Here is a 2,500-nt window from a genome sequence, read left to right as displayed (position 1 = left end):
CATCTTTCTCTGAGAAACACGTAAGTCAAAATGAGGTGAGTGGCGTGACTTTCACCGAAAGAAAGACTTCCAGGGTTCCGTGTTCCCCTCCTCACGTCTTCTTTAACTTAAAGGAGTCTACAGTCCTTTTGTCATAACAGACATGATTGCTTTATTCAGTAGAATATTCGCCAGATAAAGAACATGGTATAAAGCTTTACTACATCATGAAGGAATGGTAAAATCCCTAAACTATAGTGGATTTTCAAAGTGATGTGATCATGTTGCAATTTTGCGTAAAACAAACAATTAAGGTCTAAACATTTCGTGGCGAGGTTGAGTTGGAATAAAGGCATGAGGAAGAAGCTTCCACTTGACCATGTAAGGGCAAAGATCTATTTACCAGGATAAAATCGCTTGTTATAGTGTAAAGCGTTCGATGCCCCCCGACAGACCTCGAGACGACGGGAGTTCGTATGTAGGTGGCAGCCCGGGCACGGAAAGTTAGTTACCGAAGAACATCAATCGTTGATATGCTCCCCAGTGCAGCAATACCCTAATTATATAATTGTGGTTTTGTTTTATTCACCTGAAAATAGGGTCCTTCAGCAGAACAATATTTTGCTAAATCATGAATACCGGTCAAGGTGAATCAAGCCCCTAAGTTGAATAGAATTTTATCGTGATTTTCTTTATAGAATTTAGATTACGCGTCGCTTCATTGGCGGGAATGAAGTGGCAAAGGGTAAAGACGAATCGTTATAGATTTCGGATTCAGCAAGCTTTAGCAAGCGTAGATTTCCCGTATTCGAATTATTTCCGGTGAATTAGAGGTCAGTAGTCTAATTGATATTCTACACAGTTCAACTCCAGTTCTTTGCCACATGAATTCTACATCTCTGGCTACCGCAGTAAAGAAACAAATAAGAGAATCTTCCAACACCTTGACTTAAACCTTACGATCGTAGAATTTTGGTGAATCCGAACCGAAAATGAAAAATGACAATGTGATCATTTCCTGATTTACCAAAAAAAAACTGAGTGCTGGAGGATTTTGTTTCTGACTTACAATCTAGACGAAGCATATTTTCCATTTCCACTCGGATTCTCTAAACTGAAAACATTTGTGTTGATGTTAGCCAGAACAAAATCCTAAAATTACAAAATCTAATAGAACGGGACCAAAGTTGTCACGATGACACTTTAATCGAGAGAGTTGTGTTTCCTGTTGGCACTTGGATTACTCTGAGCTGAATGAAAAATAATCTTGCATATGAACAGAAATCCATTAATATACTCGTACTCTGCAATCAAAATGATAATGGATAGAGCCATAGAAAAATACAATGTTTATATATATATATATATATATATATATATATATATATATATATATATATACATATATATATATGCATATATATATATATATATGTATTTATATATATATATTATATATATATATACATATATGTATATATAGATATGTATATATGTACATATATATGTATATATATATATATACTATATATATACATATATGTATACATATATATATATGTATGTATATATATATATTTATATATATATATATATATATACATATATATATTTATATATGTATATATGTACATATATATGTATATATATATATATACTATATATATACATATATGTATACATATATATATATGTATGTATATATATATATAAATATATATATATATATATATATATATATGTGTGTGTGTGTGTGTGTGTGTGTGTGTGTGTGTGTGTGTGTGTGTGTGTGTGTGTGTGTGTGTGTGTGTGTGTGTTCACCATAGTCTTTGGATCACGTGTTGGACTCGTGATCGATAGCTATTTCCCTCCCGCAAGAGAGCTCAGAGCTCGTATGACCGATATATGGGTAATGCTGTGACCTTACACGCACACACACATCCAACTCCCCGCCCACGAGAGTTGGAGTAACGACTCGAAGCGCAGCGATACTGATATTATTTCAGCCCTGGGCAGGATTCGAACCCGGACCGCCGTAGTGACAGTTGGAGACTCTACCAACCGCGCCACTTAGTGTGTGTGTGTGTTTGTGTGTGTGTGTGTGTGTGTGTGTGTGTGTGTGTGTGTGTGTGTGTGTGTGTGTGTGTGTGTGTGTGTGTGTGTGTGTGTGTGTGTGTGTGTGTGTCCATCGTTTGATGTTAATTTCTTGTGGAAGTATCAGATACATATGTTTCCCTGTCGCGATATTCCGAAAATTAAGAAATATCGTATACAAATCCAACAATGATTATATATATGCATATATATATATATATATATATATATATATATATATATATATTGATATATATGTATATATATATATGTATATATATACATATTGCGATGGTGAGTTTAGGAACGAAACTATGGAGACGCAGGGAATGTACAAACAAGCACGGGAGAGTATGAGACAGAAGAAGAACTCGAGCTCCTCCCATGTACTGAACGAACAAGACGTAGCGGACACACGCCGGCCGGT

Source organism: Oratosquilla oratoria, chromosome 33 (assembly GCF_046742065.1).
Source record: "Oratosquilla oratoria isolate Oo_2021 chromosome 33, ASM4674206v1, whole genome shotgun sequence".
NCBI lineage: Eukaryota > Metazoa > Arthropoda > Malacostraca > Stomatopoda > Squillidae > Oratosquilla > Oratosquilla oratoria.
The sequence above is the reverse complement of the archived record's forward strand: the minus strand, read 5'-3'. Positions refer to the sequence as shown.